The following is a 9,702-nucleotide window of genomic DNA, read 5'->3' on the forward strand; positions in this document are numbered from 1 at the left end:
ATAATTTAGCACTAGATACAAATTGGGGTGATTATCAACAACAAAACTATACAATTAGAGCTAGCTAAAACTTCCCTGTATTGATTTAAGGAGAATAATCTTGAAGTTTATACAAATGTAGTAAGTAGAAGTGAAAATTAGTAGATATTCCAAATATTAATCACAGCTGGTATAGAGACAAAATCTATATTAATATAAAATAACAAAAAAAGCGTAATGAACAGTATCAACAGGTCGAATTAACAAGAAAATACGATTTGAGAGTACTCGCAGTTACTGTCAGCTAGTTAAAAGCCAACAACAATTAATAATAAAATCAACTAAAACACATCGCAGGGATTTAGTATTTTAACGTCATGAACAGTCAGAGAAAACATGACTTGTGCAATGCCAAAAATAAATGTATCGACAGGTAGTAGGATTGTGAGGAGCGACTTCTATAGAGTTAAAAAAATAACGTGTGTGTGTCTCTATACATCCCGCCTCTAAAGAAGATACAATTAAGTTATGCTTTAATTTGCTAATGACACAATCGATTAGTGTCAATGTAAACTATATTCAGAGATCTAATTACAATATTGGTAGGATAACCCTTACTTATGAGTTTGTTTAAATGTTCGATGAGTTTACACGGATCACATAGTAATTTCCTCGCTTTAAGTACAATATTACCGTAAAATTTAGGATGTGAAATACCATTTTAATAAGTTTTCTACTGGGTACAGCCAAATGTACTAATCAAATCTTTGTATCTATGAAAGAATTTAGTAAAAGTTTTAAGTAATTTATGGTATCGAAATTCCTGACACAATAATTTCCCAGTAATGAATGCTTACGTTCGTTAAAATATATGACATCAGAACACACACGGGCATACCGAACGAGTTGGGATATATAAAAACCGTATGATGGAGCCAAAGGCACATCGCCGTCTAAAAAAGGAAAATTAACAATAGGAAACGAAAAATCGTCTCTTTTGTCGGAAAATATCAATTCGGGTTAATATTTTCTGGTATTCAACACAATCGTACATAAAAAAAAAAAAAACCTATTGATATATATCAACAAAGAAATTTGGCTAACAAAACTGTTAATTTCAATTAAGGATACTGTTGCCGTAAAATGGCACAGTGCTTCTGCAACAGAATTTCAAATATCCTTTATTGTGTTTGATGACAAAGGACGCATGATCAAATGGATTAAAATTAGTTTTATTTCTAAAAATAATTGTGTAGAAGATTGCATTGTCTTACAAACGTTTTTTGTATGTTTTCCAATTATCTCGTTTCTTTGTTTGTCATGATGTTGTCAGTTGTTGTAGATTTTGATAACTTAATTTGTAGCACTCAGAAAGGCTAACGTTTTTTAATTACTAAAGTACATGTTTTAGTGTAAGAACAACTCTGATCAGTGCTGAGCTGATTTCGAATTTGATTTCCAAGTTTCATTATCTTATTTCTTTGTTTTTTGCATGATTATTTAGCAGACCTTTTATTTGAACATTATCCAAATAAATTGATGAGAGTAAATATTAGATCGCATTAAGATGTAACACAAACAGGACAAATGAAAAACGAAAAACACTCTTTTTTTATATTTTTCTTTAATATTGTAATCATGTTCAATATTGTTTTGGGTTTTCTTTTCCTATACCTGCCTGTGTTGAATGCTATAATCATATAGACCATTGCTGTTTATAAGAATATTTAATTCTGCCCAGTGTTCTCCTCTGACAATTTTTTAGTTTCATACGAAATGCATAACATCATGAGTCAATTCCAGATTTGATATAATATGAAATTTATATACTGAAATGTCGACACAATTTTTCACGGTGTTTAAATTAGATAATGTGTAAAATATCTGTTTATTTCAAGTCATTACATTAATGATTATCATCGCCTCCAATGGAATACATTTCTGTATGTATACTACACGTATCGAATATGTAGCAAGTGTTCTATATTGATTATGGTAATCGTTTTCGTTATTTTAAGAATAGAATAAAGCCCAGATGTCTATATTTAGTCGTTAAAATACCTGCGTTCTTATTGTTATGATCTGAGAGTCATTCTTGTTGTGTGTTATGATTGGTTAGGATTGAGGGTTAGAAACTGCTTTCGAAAATGCAAGAAAAATAATAAAAAGTCCATTTACATATGATATAAAATATGTTTTTTTTCAATCTTAACCATTCTTCGACACCAAACACAAGAATACATTACTACATTCGAGTAATAGAACAGATTAGTTATGAAAGGTATTTTTTGATACATGTTGTCACTATAACTCTAATAGGAAAATGAGTAGATATTTGTTTTTGTTTTTTTTTAATTTTCCACATAGAACAGAATGGTTCACTTATTCCAAGAGAATTGATATATAATTTAAAGATACATTAATTAGCTTTTCTTTTGATTTGTTTTCCTTGAAACTGGAATTTCGTTTTCATATCAATTTCTATATCATAAAATCCATGCCAATAGCTTTGATGGCATTACAAATTTGACTGATTGCCGGAAATCCCTTGATTTAAAGAACAAAAAAGTGAAGTGTTCCCAGAAAAAACGCAGGTACACATTTGCAATCCAATTAGCGTACTTTGTAAAATGAAGAGTACTTTTTTTTCTGAATGATAGAAGAAATAGGCTTTAAAATTAATAACAAAATTGGTATAAATATTGCCGCACCAGATAAACATTTGAAAAATTATCTGCAGTGATGGCCGAGGCCAAATTGGGATAGGAAATGCCTGATGTATTGTTTTGTCCGGATCGGGTTGATGATGATAATTTAAGCAAAGATATCAGGTAAGCTACACATACTCGAGTAAAACATTTAGAAAATTTAAAATGTCAATTTGAGGGTTTGCAGTATTGGTTTGTTATTATTTTCATTTAAATTCACAGTTTTCATATTTCTTTGAATATACAAACTTTAGAGTTTTCCTGGTTACAGAAAAAAAATCCCCTTCTGCAGTGATTGAATGTTTTTGTTTTGTTAAAGACAATTGATAACTCGGGACCCACGATATGAAAATTGAGCATGTTTTTTTTCTTCAAAATATATACTAATAACACGTTTTCGTTTCAGGAACACCTTCAAGTGATTATATGATAGCAACTTTAATGATCGGTTTACATTTAGTTGCGACATCATCTACAAAAAAATGCAACCCATGTATGTCAAAGGGGCAATTTAGGAGTACATCAGAAAATAAAACGTTTGAAGACATTAAAGTGTTTTACCAGTTAACCATGCACGAGCTGAGTAATTTGTTTGTTGTGCTGAAATCAACTTATAATCAAGAGGTAAGTTTTGGTCAAGTCGTCCCTAGTATAAAGGATTCCTTTTGTAACAATGTCATCAAATATGAAAAGAAATAATTGTAGAAAATTGAGATCGATCATTTGTATTGTGAACGTTGAAATATTTTAATTAACAACTATAAGGGTGTAGAATATTAACCTATTTATTTGATCCGTTGATCTTAGTATTTTCTCGTGGAACTTCCCCTAAATTTTGTTTTCGTTTAGCTATTGTTCTTGCGGTCCGCATCTAAACATTGTGGAGTTCTTTAAATGAAATACGAGTAGGCAAGTAGCTACTATAATGCGTATTTGTAATTGTAAGGTACAAGTTTGTCAAATTTATCAAAACTAAAGGAAAAATCGTTGACATTATCAAATTGATAAAAAAAAATATTTAAATATACGTATTGAATGAAATATATTGCTACCAGTTGGAATATTTAATGAAACATATCGAATCTTAACCAAGGTTAAATGCTATTTTCTAGAAATAAAATGTTATTAGCAGTATCGTGGTAAGTATTGTGGTAAGTGCTTGAAATCTGCTCAACATATTTCTATATCAGTAACACTATTCAACATCTTTTACTAAACAATATTTTATATATGCTAATCACAGACTAACCTATACAACATTTTACTCATTTATCTACCTGTATAACTCTGTGACGTTTCTTTTCTTTCAATGCTAGTTTCTGTTCCTCTAGATAACTTACTTACAATGCTAGTCATAGTGTTTGCAAAACTAATACTAAACAACCTTCTTATCAACAGTATATATTTCATTCCTAGAGAGCAGCTGTTCATCAAAGGGAACAGCGTTTCACATGGATCCTTCTTCCTAATGATACTTATATTATTTTGTCATTTCTTTCAATATATTCCATAAGATTATTCATGGAATCTGTAACTTGATTATTTTTCGAAATGAGTGTCATATGATGAAGATTTTAGTGAACTTTGAAGGTTTTTGCATGTAATCATAAAAAAGAGGAGGAAAATTTCAAACGGCAAACAGATACAAAATCATTTCGTTTGTCTATCGGTTATGCTGATGACGGCTTAGTGGCAAGTCTTTTATTGGGGGAAATAACTAAGAGGACACTTTCAAAATAAATTTACAATGAGGAAACTTTCTTTATTTGCCCATGAAACATTGATGCCTATGCATAAATAATTTGAATGCGGAATATTCGAGTTTAAACAAATCTAGTCATGCTGTTTATGGAATACATTTACTAGACGTTATGATTTTACAAATAAAAAATTACAAAAATCATATTAAAGCATTCATTAAGACTGCTTTTACTATCTTGCTCGAAGACAGTTTTCTTCGTATAGTCAATTTTTGTAACAATAAGCTTGTTACGACGATCATTCATTGGATTATAACGACTGTCCGATTTATTCATGCTTGATTTGAGTTCCAAAAGTTGATGAGAATTCAGTCATACGAAAACATTAAACAGGCATATAGTGACAAGAACGTGACAGTTAGGAGGTAGAGCAACAGTTGATTGACTGGTATACAGAATATTGTGTGTTTTGTAGGGTCACACATCTTCTTATTGTATTGGACTTCTGAGATATTGTTTCAAACCCAACTTGTTTTGTCGATTTAGTATTAAAAAGGGTAGAAGCATATAAAAAATTTCAAGTAATTTTTGCACATGGAGGTTAAACAGTCACTTATGAAATAAGCAATCAATCAATAAATCGATCATGATTGTTTACCTGTTTCACGTTTCATGTTTTGATAACATGCATCCTTATGTATTCTATAGTATATATTATTAATGTGTCATGCGTTGTTCATTAAATACCAAGTATGTTGAAATAAAAATTTCTATTTTCTTTTTCTAAGAAGATTCAGTAGGTTGCAGAAACCTAGCTATTTTCCATAGAATGTAATTATCTAAGGAGTATCCAATTCTTACAAACAGAGATCAGTCATAAATGTATTTTACTTACAGATACAATTTCAAACAGTGGGCATACAGGACGATATTCTAGAACTTAACTGTCCCCATCCTAAGAAAAAGGTAAGTTTTTTCAAACCTTCTACTTCATAGCTATTCAATCGTTTAGGTTCTTGTACATCATTGGCTTTGAAATATTCGGCTTTGAGCGTTCCTGGTGAAAGTAAATCCAAAAGTACTTCGGACGATTGACATTTAAAAACGGGGTGTTTTTAATTAGTTGCTGTTAAATACCAATTATTCTAAAGCAATCCCGTCAAATGAAATCAATCTTTCATTCTATTAACATCAAAACCAATCAATATGACTCTCTAGTCTAAAGGTGTTAAAAAAACTTATAAGTTATACGGTTTGCTACTACTGACCTCTACATATCTATAGAGAGTTAGTAAAATCCATAGGGGACTCGGCCTACGGCCTCACCAACTATGGATTTTACTAACCTTCTATTGATCCGTAGGAGGTCAGTAGTGTAACGTATGACGAATTTATCCACCAGGACTTTTCCTGTTGCGTTTAGCAGAAAAATGAAATACAACAATATCAATAGATGACGACATTATTAACAGTAGACGTGACGTCATGAATCCCTTATGAAATTTATTAACCCATACGGATCCATAGGTGGTCACCACGTGACGGTGTTTGACCAATCACAACGTAATAATTTACCTGCGGTGAGATAAAGCGTCCTATCCTCCCTAGTAATGATTTTTTTATCTTGTTGTGTCAACTCGAAAACAAAAATGATTTACTTAGTCATTTAAATCGTTTTCTGATTTATGTTTTTTGCTTAATTGATGTATGACTATTGAACAGCGGTAGACATATGTTGCCTTTATTAATGCCCTACTACTTCCTTCTTCTATGAGTTCAATCCCAAACAGCAAAGAGTGTTTTAGGGATGACAAATAACAGCGTTTGTATGATAAATAAATCTAAATTAGAATGATATACTAGTAGATCCTCTATAATAACAATTACACATGCACAAACCTGATCACATTAATAGCCTTACTAAATACACAAATGTCCAGCTAAAGTGGAAGATCTATACAGATAATTTGGGACTACGGACGGACGTACAAAGTGATTACTCTAAATACAACCAGGGTATTGCCGAAAGTGCAAAATTAAACAGACAAGGATACACATCGATTTAGCAAAAAGCATAATTCATAAAACGATTAAAATGACGGAGGAGACGACTTATCGCACGCAGGACTTTTCCTACTGCATTTGTAGAAAAATAAACAATGAAATACAACAACATCAATAGATGGCAATACCATTAACAGAAGACGTGACATCATGAACCCGCTATGAAATTTACTAACCCCATACGGATCCATAGGGGTAACCGAGTGACGGCGTATACCCAATCACAACTTTATACTCTTGTGGAGTCAACTCGGAAACAAAAACGATTTACTTCGTCATTAAAATCGTTTTCTGATTGATGTTTTTTGCTTAATTAATGTATGACTATTGAACAGCGGTAGACATATGTTGCCTTTATTAATGCCCTACTACTTCCTTCTTCTATGAGTTCAATCCCAAACAGCAAGGAGTGTTTTAGGGATGACAAATAACAGCGTTTGTATGATAAATAAATCTAAACTAGAATGATACAGATCCTCTATCATAAAAATTACACATGCACAAACATGATCACATTAATATCCTTACTATATACACGAACGTCTAACTAAGGTGGTTTTGCAGATAATTGGGGACAACAGACGTACATATATATAAATAAAACCCGGGTATTGCCGAAAGTGCAAAATAAACAGGGATATACATTAGATCAAGGACAAGTATACCCTTAATAATATCGTCGCTCTTTCTTTCGATACTAATATCATAACAGTAGACAAACAAGCACCCGAAAATACAAACACTATGTATACGCGATTTCTATTTCAACCTTTTATCCGACATCACAGAAAAAGTCCGAAAGGAAGAAACCGAGTAAGAAAACGTGGACCTGTTAAGAACAAAAGTTTCTGAAAGCCGAAAAATTTCTCCGAATTCATTGCGTGACCTCTTCAATGACAATAATAATACTAAAATTCCCGGCTACAGATAGACATACGTATTCAATTCAGTCACGGACCTGCAATATAGCAGGTACTCTTGTATTTTATAAAACAGTCAGTTAATGCAAAATTGAAAACAAAAATCTTGCAAGTTCATTGTTGTTTACTTAAAATCAACAATTATACATGATAACATGTGAAGTGGTTTTTTCACTCAATTTGTCAACGTGATCTTAACTTTAAAATCGACAGATGTAAAATAAAATTTATGGCTTCAAGTGCTCTTCGGGATCTTCAACTGAATTAAACTTTCCCAATCAATATTTGCTTTAGGACGCCAAGGACTAATATGGGCCAATGATCTAAAACGTTTCTTTATATACTTGACATCTATCTTTAAATACATATCCAAATACTTTGTTGTTTTAAGGAAAGTGATGGCTTCTAATTTTTGGAAGAATCATGAGAACATGTGGAACATGTGTTATTCTTTTTTTTTTGTGTTCCTTACATTTCATGTTTACACTTTTTTGTACAAAAAAAGGCTTTTAATTTAAGTAAAGTTTACCCTTAATGGATTTTGCTATCATTTAAAGGTTTTTTGTCATGTCGCTATTCAACTGTTTAGGATCTTATACAGCATTGGCTTTCACATATTTGTCTTTGAGCATTTCTGATGAAGGTAATTAGATATAAGAAGATTTGGTATGGATGCCAAAGAGACAACTCTCCATCCAATTAAATCCAGGAAAGCGGGCTGGAGGCATAGCATTTATATTGTTGTTTTCATTTTTTGAATATTGACATCACAAATATTTATATATGGAAAGGTCAAAGAATTTTACTACTATAATTACATATTATTTATTTAATGCTCTTTGAGGGAAAATACTTATTATATCTAAATGTATCCTGTTCTGGAATTTAACATATCTTAAAATTCTATTCCATTTTATTTTTATTTTGAAGCTTTTTGACTTTAGATTTAATTGACGGCAGTTATGTCACTCAACTTATAGAGTTTTGCTTATAATTTGTTTATATTTTCAGTTGAAATGGGCGATATGTGTTTACAACAAAATATCAACTGCAGTCAAAAATATCGAAGAAAGTGCAATGTATAGTCCAACATTAAATCCAGAAGACATTGCTATTAATGGCAAAAAAGTGTTGTGCAATTTTAGATTCTTGTTGATGGATATATGTAAAAACCCGAAAAAGTGCAAACGCGTTGAACGTAAACTATCTAGATCTGCTTGCAATGAAGTACAAAAAGAAAAACAGATAATGCCCACACCTCAAGAAATGAATAATTCTCTTCGCTCTTTGAGTCGACTAAAAAGTATTGCACTTAGCCTTGACAAAGATATTCTCTGTCAGGTTAATAAGGAAGGAAGTGAGACTAAATGTCGAAGACGCAGAAAGACGACAAAACAGGCAAAACACAAAATAAGAGGTTGCCAAAGTAAGAAATCGAATACAAAAAGAAAATGTAAACGTAAACGTAACAAGCGAAGAAGACACAGAAATAGGGCAAAAAAGTTGTCAAATCGATAATGAATTGTGTTACGTGTATGAGTATTTCATTTTAAAATTCCATTTTATATGCATTTATCATACTTTTTTTTATTGATATAATAATATATTTTACTTTAATACTTAGCAATGAATGTTAAACTAATTCATTTAGATCGATATCCTTTTTACATTTCATTGATATGTTACACATTATCTTTTTATTATTATTTCATTGATGTGTTGCACATAATCCTTTGTATATTTTATTAATGTTCTGTAAAATAATTAATTTTTAAAGACCAAGTGGTCCTTTCTGTCTTTTTACCTGCAAGATTTATTACTGTTTGTTATGTTATTGAGAGTTGTATATTCCTGTGATTAGTCATAATATGTAGATAATAGTGCATTTATTATATATATGTAAATTTATTTGATAGACATAAGTTGTAAAAAAAAACATATCCTTTCTAGTAAGAAAGCTTTGTGTAAGCTCTGAGAGCTGAATAATAAATTTATTTATATTACACTACTTTATTTTTATTTATTTTTTGTATGCAAGATTTAAAATCTGAAAATAAATTTATGTTACAAGTGTAAAATTCTTCCGATTTAAACTACATATAGCAAAACCTTATCCAATGTGTTTATATACAAACATAATGTCCCCCTGTTCTGATGTGTTTCTGGGGAAAACATTATAATCCTCATTTTATTATTATCATTATGCAAGTAAGATCGAAGCATATTTCATCGAAAGAACAAAATTTGCATGCATATGCACTTACGTTGATGAGTTCGTGTAATACAAAAACGTATGTTGAGGTTGAGCTTTACCTAAGTCACATTGAATCC

The 9,702-nt window shown here is 31.0% G+C and overlaps 1 long non-coding RNA gene across 1 annotated transcript; it reads left to right on the top strand.

The window, feature by feature from the left end:
* Nucleotides 1-3,100: 3,100 nt before the first annotated feature.
* On the top strand, nucleotides 3,101-9,207 carry LOC143070811 (uncharacterized). The gene is made up of 3 exons (XR_012976714.1): nucleotides 3,101-3,311; nucleotides 5,285-5,353; nucleotides 8,383-9,207. It is a non-coding gene; the product is annotated as an uncharacterized LOC143070811 (long non-coding RNA).
* Nucleotides 9,208-9,702: the final 495 nt, after the last annotated feature.

Source organism: Mytilus galloprovincialis, chromosome 4, assembly GCF_965363235.1.
Source record: "Mytilus galloprovincialis chromosome 4, xbMytGall1.hap1.1, whole genome shotgun sequence".
NCBI lineage: Eukaryota > Metazoa > Mollusca > Bivalvia > Mytilida > Mytilidae > Mytilus > Mytilus galloprovincialis.